The sequence below is a fragment of the Bidens hawaiensis genome, unplaced genomic scaffold (assembly GCF_021521415.1).
Source record: "Bidens hawaiensis isolate Kalapana, Puna unplaced genomic scaffold, B.hawaiensis_p1.1 tig00019442_1, whole genome shotgun sequence".
Taxonomy (NCBI): domain Eukaryota; kingdom Viridiplantae; phylum Streptophyta; class Magnoliopsida; order Asterales; family Asteraceae; genus Bidens; species Bidens hawaiensis.
In genome coordinates, this window is record NW_027492952.1 from 365,074 (window position 1) to 379,443 (window position 14,370).

Consider the following 14,370-nt stretch of genomic DNA (forward strand, 5'->3'; position numbering starts at 1 on the left):
GTCAAATTAAAACCTGCAAAAACCTTGTGTTCATCAGGCGAAGTTTCCGTCATTGTTCGTAGGGTTTAGGCGAAGTTATAAGTTTAAGCGAAGTTGTCATCAAGCGAAGTTAAGTAGCAAGCGAAGTTAAGAGTTTCAGCGAAGTTAAGGAATCAAGCGAAGTTAAGCTTAAGCGAAGTTAAGCATAACTTCGCCTACTGGTCACTGTTCAAATTAAAAAAAAAATTTGTGTGTGTGTTCAAGTCGTTTTTCTTTCAGCGATGACTTCGATAAACATTACGGAACCGGTGAAAATGGAAGTTGAAGCCGGTTCAGCAACTAAGGCTCCGAAAATGCTTAAGGGTACCGATTTCGTTGCTTGGAAAGATCGGTTCGAACAGTATGTTAAATATCAAGATGCTAAGATGTGGGTGTGCATACAAGACGGATACATTCCACCAACATCCTTGTTTGAAGGTCGTGATCAAATAAATATGTGCAGTAAGATGGATGAGGAGGAGAGGAAAATGTATGAGGCAGAGAGTAAAGCTCATGCGACAATCTCCATGGCTCTTCCACAAGAGATTCTTCACACCTTCAGGAAATACAAAACCGCTAGAGAGCTATGGGAAGCGCTAGAAAATCGATATGAAGGTAATGTGGGGATACGTGCATCCAAAATTAAGCTACTCAAAACCCAATTCTCGGTGTTCAAAAATTTGAAAAATGAATCACTTGATGATATCATCACAAGATATTATCGCCTGATGACCGAACTTAGAAATTACTCAATTGACTATAAAGAATAAGAGATTGTAGAAAAACTTCTTGATGCTCTTCCACCGAAATGGGAAATGTACATGGTTTTGATGAGAGAAGATAAAGAGTTTGCCAATATTAATTTAGAAACAGCAGTCAATAAATTACGAACTTTTGAACTTAACATGGTTCGGAAAGAGACACCAACTGATCAGGTTCAGGATCCGGGAATGTATGGTGTGAAAGTTACTTCAAGTTCAAGTTCAAAGTCAGAATCCTCTGCTTATTACTCAAAAGGATACTCAAACTCAAATTCAACTCATGATGGTCATGTGACTCTCAACATGGATGGTGATGTATGTTTCGTAGCTGCAGGAAGTAATTCTTCAAAACCTCAAGCCACAACTGGTAACTTTTCATCAAATGTTCCAACCAACGACTACTCACAGATGCCCATGAGTGTTAAATCAGCTGAACAGCAGTTTGCTCTCTATGCATCTTTCATTGCATCTTATGAGAATTACATCAAAGGTAAAATAGTCGATCCCGCAACTTTGGATGAAGACTATGATCAAATTGATGCTGATGATCTAGAAGAGATGGACCTGCATTGGCAGATGGCTATGATAGTAAGACGGGTTAAAAGATTCATGAAGAAAACGGGTAGAAAGTTCGTTGGCGAAAGACCAGGTTTTGACAAATCAAAGATTAGATGTTACAACTGTCAACAAAATGGTCACTTTGCCAAGGAATGTACAAATGAGAGAGTCGAACGTAGTCAGAACAGGCCTGCACAATAGAATGGGGGAGGTAGTGAGAATAGGGCTATGGTATCAAGACACAATGGTGGGTACAACTGGAATCTACAGGTTGAGGAAGTCTTCGAACAGGCAAATTTGGTGAACATCGAAACTGCAGGAAGTGAGAAAGGGACGGGAGAAAATCAAGCTTATATGGAAGAAGTGAACGATCAGCTCTCTGAGGTAAGTTCTGAACCTCATTGTATGCAATGTGAAAATCTGTCTGAACAATTGAAAACAGTAACTGATTAGTTTGTTAGTTTGGACGCTCAATTTAAAACTTTAAAAGAAGATCATCATTACACTAAAACTAGAGAAAACAGTTACTCGGTAAAAATAAAAGCTAGTGATAAAGATATCAGAAGTCTTAAAGCCAGTCTAGCTGATAAAATACAAGTAATTGATCTTAGTTATGAAGTGTTAAGAGGAAAAAACCAAACTAATTGCTGAAAGGGATAAACAGATAGCTGATTACCAGGTAAAAGTGGTGGAAATAAACAAAAAAATTGAACAGTTTAGAAATTCCTCAGCAATGCTTGATCACATCGTAAGTGTTCAACGTTCCCCAGTTAACAAAGGGGGAATTGGATTTTCTGAAGTTCCACCACCATATAACCATAACTATACGTATGATCCTAGTAATCAGAAATCTGTTGATGTTGAAATTAGTCAGAAAGTTTCTGTCAAAGTTTCGATTAAAGAACCTGAAGTGAGTAAAAACAAAACGAGTAAGCCTGTTTCGAATGTTAAGATTTCTGTTCCTAGCTCTGTCTCATCAAATTCGGACAAGACATCCGAATCTAGTGAGATAAAAGAAGAGGTAGTGTTACTAAAACGTGGGGAGGAATATAAGCCAACTGAAAAAAACTCTCCCCTAAACCCGTTTGTCCCACCATATGTTAGACAAACGAATAGTAATGCAACCTCAACATCTGAAACAACGGTTGAGACGAAAGTTGAACACAGGAGTTGTTTCAGATGCAATCAAATAGGACACCTGATTGCTGATTGTCCTCTTAATCAGAGATTCAGAGGTATGAGGCCTCTGAAAACTGAGAATAAAACGAATAGTAATTACTATAATGGTAAGAATGCTAACTCACCAAAGTTCAGACATTGGACTAAACCAAGATTTCAAAGATATCAATCTCAGTTTTTCCCAGTTAACAACCAAACCAACCATCATAATTCGGTTAATTCACTAAGGTTTGGTAGGCCTCATAGTCAATCCTCAAGAAGGTTTCCTTTTAGGACTTACAGAAATCATTCTCAAACTGACTTTGGACAACCAAAGTATGGGATGCCGTTTAACAGATTTAATCGAACCAAGACCAATAGGTCTTGGGTCCCCAGATTTTAATCTTTTCTTTATCTGTGTAGGAACAGTTGAACAGGACTATAAACAATCTGTGGGTTGTGGATAGTGGCTGTTCCCGGCACATGACTGGTAACAAGAATTTGTTACACGAATGGAAACCTGTTCAAGGAGGTAGGGTAAGTTTTGCTGGAGAGAGTGGCGGTAGAATTACTGGTATTGGAACTGTGACAAATGGTAAAATGAAATTAGAGAAGGTGAACTTTGTTGAAGAATTGAAGCATAACTTGTTGAGTGTATCTCAGATTTGTGATAAAGACTACACGGTGCATTTTACTAAAAACGAGGCAATCGTCCTTTATCCTGGTTTCAAGATACCAGAGGCATGGGTGGTGATGAGAGCTCCAAGAGAAAAGAACACGTATGTAACGGATATGAGGTCAACTGAGATGACAACCGAAGAATCATGTCTTTTGTCCAAGGCAACTGAATCTGAGTCAGAATTATGGCATCGAAGAATGGGGCATATACATCTTCGCAAAATGAATTACATTGTCAAAAATGGCCTGGTGCTGGGTGTTCCCTTGAAGAATTTTAACTTTGAAGATCAATGCTTTTCGTGCACGAAGGGAAAGCGACACAAGAAATCTCATCACTCCAAGAAGGTTACCTCAATCGTCAGTACACTAGACCTGCTTCACATGGATCTTTTTGGTCCCGTGAATGTAAAGAGTCTAGGTGGAACTTCATACTGCTTGGTAGTAACCGATGATTACTCTCGATACTATTGGGTATATTTTCTGAAGGAAAAAGATGAGACGGTTCAGTTGGTGATTAACTTGATTACCAAGGTTGAAAACATTGTTGGGAGAAAGGTTAAGTACATCAGGAGTGATAATGGGAAAGAGTTCAAGAACTACCAGATGGAGATGTTCTGCTTACAAAAAGGGATAGACCATCAGTACAGCGCCCCGTACACTCCACAACAAAATGGGGTGGCTGAGAGGAGGAATAGAACGCTAATTGAAGGAGCCAGAACCATGCAGGCTGATGCTAAACTTCCCGTGGTGTTCGGGGCTGAAGCTTTTGCTGGCCTGTTATATCCTTAATCGTGTTTTAACTGTTAAAAGATTGAATAAAACTTGTTATGAACTTATGCATGGTAGAAAGCCAAACTTGAATGGTCTCGAACCATTCGGGTCCCCATGTACGATATTAAAGACAAACTCAAAATTTGGTGAGAAAGCCGACGAAGGTATTTTAGTCGGATATGTTGTTGGTACACCCAACAGAAGAGTCTTTAATTTATCGAACAACAGGGTTGAGGTGGTATGTAACACGGACATTACAAGTTACAAATCACCAAAGCCTAGCACGGGACCCGCTGAAGCTTTCGACTATGATAAACTGTTCAAATCTTTTAATATGCCTTATTTGGATTTTGTAGAAGTTGATGAGAAAATTGCTACACAGATTCTGTATGATGAGGAAGAAAATATTGTGCAACGTCCGAGATACGATGAAGGTCAACCTTCCTCGTCAAGTGCTGTTGATACTCCTGCTGCCACTACCGAGGAAGAATTTTACAACCCATTTCACTCTCAACAACAATCACCCATTGATGAACTCTCTTCGAACTTGGAAAACAATCTGGAAGTTAGTACGGTCCCGACTACTGGAGTTCACAAAAATCACCCTATGGAGAACGTGATAGGTGATCTGTCTGATGGTGTACAAACTAAACGAAGCTTGAATGAGCACACTTGTGTTTACGCAAGCATTAAAGAAACGGGTATCATTAATGAACGCTTATACACCTGCTTCATCAGCCAGATTGAACCAAAGAACTATCAAATGGCTCTAAAGGACAGCTCGTTGGTCGAAGCCATGCAAGAAGAGTTAGCCCAGTTCGAGAAGATAGAAGTGTGGAAATTAGTTGCAAAACCGAAGAGTGTGCATCCTATTGGCACCAAATGGGTTTTCAAATGTAAGAGAGATGAGAAAGGGATAATCATAAGGAACAAGGCGAGGCTGGTAGTGAAAGGGTTCAATCAGCAAGAAGGAATCGACTACAATGAAGTGTTTGCTCCTGTGGCAAGATTGGAAGCGATTCGACTATTTTTGGCATTTGCTGCACACAATGAAATGAAGGTGTTCCAATTAGACGTGAAAAGTGCTTTTCTTAATGGTAAAGTCGATGAGGTAGTATACGTTGAACAGCCTCCGGGTTTTCCTGACCCTGACTTTCCTGATCATGTGTACAAGTTGAGTAAAGCGCTATATGGACTACATCAGGCCCCTCGTGCCTGGTACGCAACCTTATCTAATTACTTACTTGAGAATGGGTTCGAAAGAGGAAAGATCGACAGCACGATGTTTGTCAAGAGAAAAGGGAGAGATTTTCTACTAGTTCAAGTCTACGTGGACGACATCATATTTGCTGCATCAAAAGTCGTCATGTGTCAGGAGTTTGAAGAAGTCATGAAAAAGAGGTTTGAAATGAGTGCAATGGGTGAATTAACTTTCTTTTTAGGATTGCAGGTTGATCATAAGAAAGATGGGATGTTCATCCATCAAACTAAATATGTCAAAGACGTTCTCAAACGCTTCAAGATGGAGGACAGCACTCCATTTGATACTCCGGTTTGCGTCAACCACAAACTGGTTGCTGATTCGGACAGTGATGAAGATGTGGACCCCACCTAATATCGAGCAATCATAGGTTCTTTAATGTATTTGACTGCATCTAGACCTGATATTATGTTTGCAGTTTGTCTTTGTGCTCGATTTCAGGCAAGCCCGAAGGAATCTCACTTGAAGGGAGTGAAGAGAATATTGTGGTATCTCAAAGGCAAGCCTAAACTGGGTTTGTGGTACATGAAAGGAGGAGACCTGGACTTGGTTGCTTACACAGACTCTGACTATGGAGGTTGCAATCAGAACAGGAAGTCGACAACCGGTGGATGCCAGTTTTTGGGAGGAAGATTGGTTTCATGGCAGTGCAAGAAGTAGACCTCGGTAGCCATTTCCACCTGTGAAGCAGAGTACATGGCAGCATCAAACTGCTGCTCCCAGGTTCTTTGGATACAACAGCAATTGCGCGATTACGGTCTGAATTTTACTCAAACTCCTATTTGCATTGATAACACTGCTGCAATCTCAGTAACTAACAATCCCGTAAAACATAGCAAAACTAAACACATTGAAATTCGTCATCATTTTATACGGGATTGTGCTGAGAAGAAATTAATAGTGCTCGAAAAGGTTGATTCGTTAGATAATTTCGCTGATCTTTTTACTAAAGCGTTTGACCGAACTCGTTTTCAAAATCTTGTTGAGCTTAATGGGATGATCAATCCCGAGTAACCGTGTTTCTCGGTTCTTTTATTTAAAAAAAACGTCACTATCGCTTAAAATTATGTCGGATGCTTCAGTTTGACGGACACATCTTCGGATATGTTTGGTCCTTACTTCTACTAGTAGATTATGAGGATAGCCATTGACCAGATGACTGAAAGTGACCGGGGCGGTTTATGATAGGTTTTGTTCTTTCGCTGAAAAATAGTCGTTCATACTTAGTTAGAAGGACACATACTCGTATGTGGTCGGTCCAGCTGATCCATTGGATCTTCAGGATAGCCGTTTACCTGAAGACTTTGACTTGATCGGGGCGATAGAATCTAAAATTTTTTTGGGAGATGATATAATTCTTCAAGTCTATAACTTCGTAAGAAGTTTCAATACAATGCTTTTAAGAAAATTGATCCAACCATGGAAAGTGATACACAAACTATTTCTGTGTGCTTAACTAGTGAAGTTATTAGGCCTAAAAGACTCTAGAACAGTCATTGTATGTTATGGTAGCTTTTTATGGTGCGTAAAAGTAGAAGTGATACTAACTAAATCTTCTCGATCTAAAGTGGAGACTCATTCAAAGTTGTGTATGTCTCCATATACGTCTTTCCGAATGATAGGCAGAAAAGCGATTACCCAGTCATACACGATCCCGTGAGTGTTCTGATGTCCGAGAAGGTAGTGTGTCAAGTACCTGCAGTGATCCAGATTCGGGACTTGCAGTAGTCTACTGTTTGAAGATATGTAAATCTTTTAAAAAAAAAAAATGTTAAGCCTTCTGAAGCCTATTGTGTTATCATTGTCAATCAAGAGGCAAGAAAGAGAACGGGAAGAAGACTCTAAAGATCAACATGTACTTACCTGTTTGATCAGACACTACGGGTCGAGGTCAACTCGGGGTGACTTGGGGAAAGCCGAATACGCTTTGAGAATAGATAGGAGGCATCACAATCTCTGAGGTGATGTCCATCTAAATTTTGAGCTTAATTGAACCTAATCCGTATCACTGAAGCGATGAAAACCATACTAAGTTGTATACCTGCTTACAACCTGTTTCTTTATGTCGTAATACCGCTGAACATGGATCTCTGTGACAGCCATTTGATTAGTATGATTCCTGTTCGGATCTTTTCTAAAACATGCTGGTCCCCGACAAGACTGAAATTTGATCCCGTGTACTTAATTACTAAAATTTTCATGTATATTTCGTTTTATGTTTCAAAGCTTGGTTACTTGGTTCTTTGATTATAAAGTTTAAATCTTTCACGAAGGATTTTAAAAGACAGTTGCATTTTGTTCAAATGTTTGAGGGCTGATTTTGTAAATTTAAGGCGAAGTTGAAGGGCGAAGTTGTCACATGGGCGAAGTTATGGATAAGCGAAGTTAACCATAACTTCGCCTGAGCTTTTTCAAACATATATAAAGGACTTTTTGGTCAAACCCTTTGCACATTTTCACAAACCCGGCGACCTTATACTCTAATCACCCTCGGCGAACTTATTTCCTCGAATCAAACCTTGTTATTTTTTCGTTTCCAATCCGTTTTAAAGGTGTGTAGGGTCGATATTACGTATAATTCTTGTCAATCATGTTAATTAGATGACATTTTGGTCCGATTTGGGACCTCGTTCATGCAAACCATTACACACCCACTTTTCAAACTCTTTTTGACGTGTTCGTAACCAATTTGATCGTCTAGATCTCTTTTGTAACATGTTTTCATTGTCCACAATCACCAATTTCACCAACAAACCTCATCTGGCCTACTAAACTGTCGCCGTTTCAGTTCAGGTGAAGTTAGGTTTAGGCGAAGTTGTTCTCAACTTCGCCTTAGGCTTAACTTCGCCTGCTGCTTTAATCTTTAACTAATCAGGGGCGAAGTTGTTCAAGAGGCGAAGTTATGGTTGGGCGAAGTTATCATTAACTTCGCCTTATACCTAACTTCGCCTGGTTCTTTATATTATTTTAAAGCTTATCTGTTATCAGGCGAAGTTATAGTAAAGGCGAAGTTGTACTCAACTTCGCCCTTTCCCTAACTTCGCCTGTACACCAGAAGCTATCATAACTTCGCTCATGGTAATAGGCGAGGTTGTGATCTGCTTTGACGATTTTCTAACTTAGACCGGTTGTTATGCAGATATGGCAGCTGTAGCAGGAGCCGGTGGTCATGGTGGTGACGAAGGGGGTGATAACAACCGTCAATTCTTTCCGGGTCACAATATGTACATCACGCTGGATCCGGATGCTAGCGGTGTAGATGATTATCGCGAGATCATCTCTTTCCTTATTCACTCGCGTATCTTCCATGCTATTACTACAACTCTGCCCATTTCTCTGCCAAACATTGAAGACTTCTGGCAAACGGTAGAATATGATTGTAGAGTCGAGCCCCCAGTCATGTGCGCCACAGTTAACAATCAGGAGGTGTAGTTCTCATCGGAACAGATAAGGGTAGCCTTGCAGTTTGGGAATGAAACTAGAGATGATCCTACAGACTTTACTGCTCCTTTCAGAGATGGTGCATTTTTACGAATGGGCTATTCTGGTCCATGGGGTGACACTCAGAGGCGTAAGGGATTTTTGTTGGATCAATGGCGTTTTCTCATGCATGTGATGATCGTGTGCATGTCGGGTCGTAAGGCTGATACGGACGGTATGGGTGCAACGATGCAATCGGCTATGACAGCACTGACTTATAATAAGCCTTACAGCTTCAGTCAGATGGTGTTTTATGAAATAGATCGTCAGAGACGTGCGGTAGCTCGTGAAAGATTCTTGATGTATCCAAGATTCTTACAAATGATCTTGAATCATGTGGCTCCTACGCTACCTCAGCGCCGTCCAATTCGATATGTAGAGAGTGTCAGCAAGAGGATTTTCGCACAATGCAGATCGTCGAGTGCTCGAAGTAAACCAGAGCTTCGTCCATGACATACTCCGTTATTTGGTTATTTGATAATCCCAGCGTATGTTGCTCCTCGTGGAGACGAGTTTCGATATCTGGCACCGCAACAGGCAGTTGTTTCTCAATCACCACCTGTGGTACAGCAAGCATTGCCTGCTGCTCCTGTTGTGGCACCGGAGGAACAGGTAGACCTTGAAGCTGCTTTTGGTGGTCAAGGGTTCTTTGATATGGAGCGAGTTGATCCTGAGGCAGAGATTCAGGTCTCAGTAGCGGAGGTTTCTGGTGTTGATGTGTCGATGGTAGCTACGTCTGTAGCTGATTCTCAGAGAACCAACTCTGACTCCTCAGCTGATGATATTGCTGAAGCAAGACAGATTCTGGTCGCCCAAGAAAGAATTCATGGAAAACGAAAGAAAGACACGGATGACAGTGAATCGAACTTTGAGGAAGAGTTAGATCGGTTGATTCGTCGATCGAAAAGAGTCAGAATGGGTGAAGGCTCGGGAGCTGGTGAAAGCTCGAGGGTGGTTCGTTTTTCTCCACCCGCCTTATCTGGTATGACTATGGTCCCTGCATCGATGACTGTGTCAGAACCGACCACCTGGGGTGTTCCCGTGATAACTACATCATCTTCCTTTGGCATTCCACCCACTACTTTTCAGCTTTCGACTCCAGAAATTGTTTGCTTGCCACCTCCTACTCTTACTCCATCGGAGGTTGTGGCATGATTTGTTGAGTCGACTTTGGTTGCCACCGCGGGTTTATCTGATACAATACCACCTGCGGTTACTTTTCAGCCTGTGTCGGATGTTCCAGCTATCTTGGGAATCCCTCCACCTTATGCTCAAGACGTTCCTCATATGAGGTTTGATTTTGATGCAACTTTATCTGACTCAGAAAGGATAGCAACTCTTGAAAGGGTCGTGGCAGAACAGTCAAGAATCAACTTGATCCAGACTCAGGCTATCCAGCGCCTTATTGCAGAAAATCAGATTCAGTCGTCCCTCCTGGTTGAGCACGGTAAACTTTTTGATGCTTTAAAACAGTTCTTAACATCTCAGGGGGAGACGAGCTGCAAGGGCGATGAGTTGAGGACGAAGAAGAGAAATGATCGAGACGATGATCCCAATGCATCGAAAGGTGCAGGTGGTGAGTTGCCAAGAACAGAACAAACTCTTGGGACTTCCACATCTCAGGGGGAGTCAACTGGTGCAAAAGGTGGATCAGGGGGTGATGATGTGGTGGTAGTGGATGATGAGGAGATGTTGGATGATGATATTGTAGGTGACGACGATGTGTTACCGGTTGAAGAGATTGAAAAGATACGAGCCGAGATTGTGATTGACAGTGAGATTGAAGAGGGAGAGATTGTGGAGGATAATGTAGAACATGAAATTCCAGATGTTGATAAGTCAAATGTGGGTCAAGATATGGGAAGTTATGAGACTGAATGGGAAGAGCAGTCGAGATGGAAAGAAGGCTACGCTCAATGGTTCGTAAAGACAAAGAAGCCAGCGGTTCCAACTATGTTTAAAAAGAGTTATAATATCAAAGGGTATGCTGAATCGAAAAAGGGTATTATATGCTGGTTATATGATGAGCAGTTGAGGCTATTTGTGATTAAACACTTTGATGGGATTCAGTACTTTAAGAGGTTGTTGAGATCGTTGAATACCTTACCTGAATGTGAGGTGAAGGATTTGGCCAAGTTGGGGTTGATAAACAGGAGTGATGATGATATGGCTAGGATTATTGGGAAGATCGTGTGGAAAGAAAGTTTAAAAGAGAAAAAGTTCGAGTTGTTAAAGCCGCAGAAAGGGAAGCTTGTTGAAGATATAGACAGAGGAATGAGAGTTGATGGCAAACCTTGGATGGTAATGAAGTATAAGCCTATCTGGTGTTTAAAAGAAGTGCCAATGAAACACATGCCCAAGGATGTCTTAAAGAATCTGAAATGGTGGTATGTCGACAGTCAAACAGCTAAAGCTCAAGAGGTGCTGAGAGTGTATGACCCTATGCACTTGGTAAATCTGTCTCAAGCTGACTTGCAGGTGCTAGATGAGAAAAAGATATTCTATATTCCTGCATGGAAAGACGAAGCCAAGAAATATCAGAGAGTAGTTTCCGTTTGTGTCAGAGAAGGTGTTCATGCTAGAAAACGGTTGACTCGAGATTTTTGTATTACAAGACAAGTGAGTAAAGATAGAGATATGAAGCTACTGCCAAGGGGGAGTCTGTTGGTGCATTATGTCAGTAGTTCAGTATCTAGTGTCTGTAATCGTGTTAGTTTGTTTTGTTTTGGTTTAGATAGATTGTCTCACAAGTTCGCCTGATATAAGCGAACTTGTGGACAAGCGAAGTTAATGACAACTTCGCCTAGTCTGTTAGGCGAAGTTTTCGAAGTCTTTATATACCTATGTTACGGCTTGTAAAAGAGGGGATTCCAGTAGGTGTAATTGTGATTGTTTGTCACGTGTTGAAAGGTTGCAATACAACGTGTCTTTCGGGTATTGTAACATGTATTTGTGCTTGGTTTTAACGTATATCGCATCTAACGCTCGTATCGTCTTACGTAGGGATTCCGCACCTACGTAGTACGAGATACTTCCGTGTAGATCCGGCTGGGATCCTACAATTAGCAGTAGTTTTCGCCTTTGAAAAGTTTAGATCCTACCTAGTTCTTTCCAAAACCATAGTTTACACCGACCATGCCGCCATACGTTACCTCTTCAACAAGCAGGATGCCAAACCCAGACTTATCAGATGGATTCTACTACTCCAAGAATTCGACATAGAAGTCAAAGACAAAAAGGGAGCAGAGAATGTAGCCGCATACCATCTTTCAAGCTTAGAATGCCCAGCTTCAAAATAACTTCACAAAGAAATTATCGATGATAATTTTCCGCACGAAATTCTCATGCAAATCCAAGCAGTCATGCAGGAAAAGGATTAAAGTCCTTGGTTTGCCGACTTCGCAAACTATCTGGCTTGTAGAATCCTAAGAAAAGGGCTAACTCATCAACAACGGAAGAAATTCTTCTCTGACCTTAAGTTCTACTTCTGGGAAGATCCATACTTGTTTAGGACAGGGGCCGATTAGGTTGTTCGTAGGTGTGTAGCGGGAAAAGAGGCCTTAGATATTCTCAAACACTGTCATGAAGGACCTACTGGTGGGCACCACGGTACCACCACTACGGTCAGAAAAGTGTTTGATGCAGGATTTTCTGGCCCACCATATATAAAGACACACATGCTTTGATCCAAGCATGCGATGCTTGTCAAAGAGCCGGAAACATCTCAGCCAAAAATGAGATGGCTCAAAAAGGCATTTAATTTTGTGAGGTCTTTGATGTATGGGGAATAGATTTCATGGGCCCATTTCCTAACTCATTCGGAAATAAGTACATCCTTGTAGCAGTCGACTACGTGTCTAAATGGGTAGCAAAAGCTCTTCCCACTAACGATGCTCGAGTAGTTGTACGATTTCTGAAAAAGTTATTTTCACAATTCGGTACTCCGAAAGCCCTAATCAGCGACAGAGGTACCCACTTATGTAACGCTCTGATGGACAAAGTCTTAGCACGATATGGGGTTCACCACCGACTGGCAACACCAAATCACCCTCAGAGTAGTGGGCAGGTGGAGGTCTCAAATCGAGGAATTAAAAAGAATTTAGAAAGAACTATATGAATGAATCGCAAAAATTGGCAGAAAAGTTAGATGACGCTTTGTGGGCCCTCAGGACGGCATACAAAACCCCCATAGGAACAACACCATTCAAACTTGTTTATGGGAAGGCATGTCATATACCCGTAGAACTAGAACACAAAGCGTATTGGGCTCTGAGAGCAGTGAATTTTAATCTAATGTTCGCCGGTAAAAACCGAGAAGATCAGATTCACGAGCTCGAAGAACTAAGAGCACTAGCATATGAGAATTCCTGGTCTTACAAAGAAAAGACTAAACGTTTACACGACGCCCATTTAAAAGGAAGCAAGAAATTTCAAGTTGGCGACTGTGTACTGTTATATAACACACGTTTACGTCTTTTCCCAGGAAAATTGAAATCTCGTTGGACAGGTCCACACATAGTTGAATCAGTTTTTTACTATGGGGCAGTTGAGATTTCAAATTCTGACGGCCACAAGTTCAAAGTTAATGGACATCGATTAAAACCATACATCGATGGACCATTCGAGACCGTCTCGGAGGTACTAATCCTCCACCCAGATCAATGAACATTTTGGAAGTAGGGTCTGGCCAAGACCCTGATTAAACTAGGCATTGAAATAAGGTTAAAAATATATAATAAATAAATAAAATAATAATAATAATAATTTTAAGTATTATTATGCTTGTTGGTCGTATGCAGTTTTTATATAGGTACACTACAGGAAAACGGATGAACAACAGGGGACGCTCTGTCAAAATTTTGTTGGCCGTAGGGAAGTTCCTTTCCATTTTACCCTCCATACTTCATATGAATCTTATTATTAATCATTTATGAATCTTTTCACATTGAGGACAATGTGAGATTCAAGTGTAGGGAGGGGAATTACTTGACCAATTTCTTGCTCAACTAATTATAAGATTCTCTAATAACAAATTTTTTTGTAGCAAACAAAGACTATTTTTGAAAACAAAACCAAAAGCATATCCAAGAAATTTTTTGCAAATAACCAACTACAAATCTAATATAACCAAAAAAGTGAAAAAGTAAAAAGAAGTTTTGTAATAATGAGAACAAATTTATGCAAAATATGGCGTTTATACCCAATCCCTCCGTTACTGTGAGATAATCCTCATGCCATATATAATTTTTTTCGGAAGCATTGAGTGAGTCATATGTTTCGTATGATTTAGAAATTGTCGCAATTATTCATTTCAAGACCACACGAAGCGTTGTATAAGGAAGAAGGTAATATTGTTACAATACCCTCAAACCATTCTCCAAATTACAAATCCCAAAAAATCCTAAACCAAAACCTTACCACTTTATCCCTCTCACCGGTAAAATACAACACTGGTCTTTTACCGGCAGACCCTAAAGAACTAGAAATGCATTCTTTCGATTTCAATTTCCTTTGTTGCATACATTTTGCAAAACCTAGGTTGCCTCCAGAACTTAGGGAGAGAATTTTCTTTTTAGAAATGAGGTGAGGAAAAAGTGGTGCCAAGACGAACAAAAACCACCATTTTGTGGAGTTTCCAACAGCGCAATGAAAAGAAGAGCAAAAAGATATGAACGATGATTAGGC